Raw genomic sequence first — 233 nt, 5'->3', positions numbered from 1 at the left:
AAAAAAAAAAAAAAAAAAAGAATTTAGACTAAGAAAACGCAATACAGAAGGGAAAATTTAAAACTAGATGAAAGACAGGGAAAATTGCTGCTAAGATCCACCAACAGTTTCCCTTAGGGCCATCTCTTGCCTCATGCCCCTCCCCCCTTCCTACCCCTTGCAACGGCTTCCTCATCTCTTCAACTTGAGAGTCACTTCTAGCTCATTCTCTCTTTCCAGTGCAGGGTGCAATT

This window comes from Hyaena hyaena, unplaced genomic scaffold (genome assembly GCF_003009895.1).
Source record: "Hyaena hyaena isolate Hyena2069 unplaced genomic scaffold, ASM300989v1 scaffold_288, whole genome shotgun sequence".
In the NCBI taxonomy this organism is placed as follows: domain Eukaryota; kingdom Metazoa; phylum Chordata; class Mammalia; order Carnivora; family Hyaenidae; genus Hyaena; species Hyaena hyaena.
This window is presented reverse-complemented; position numbering follows the sequence as displayed.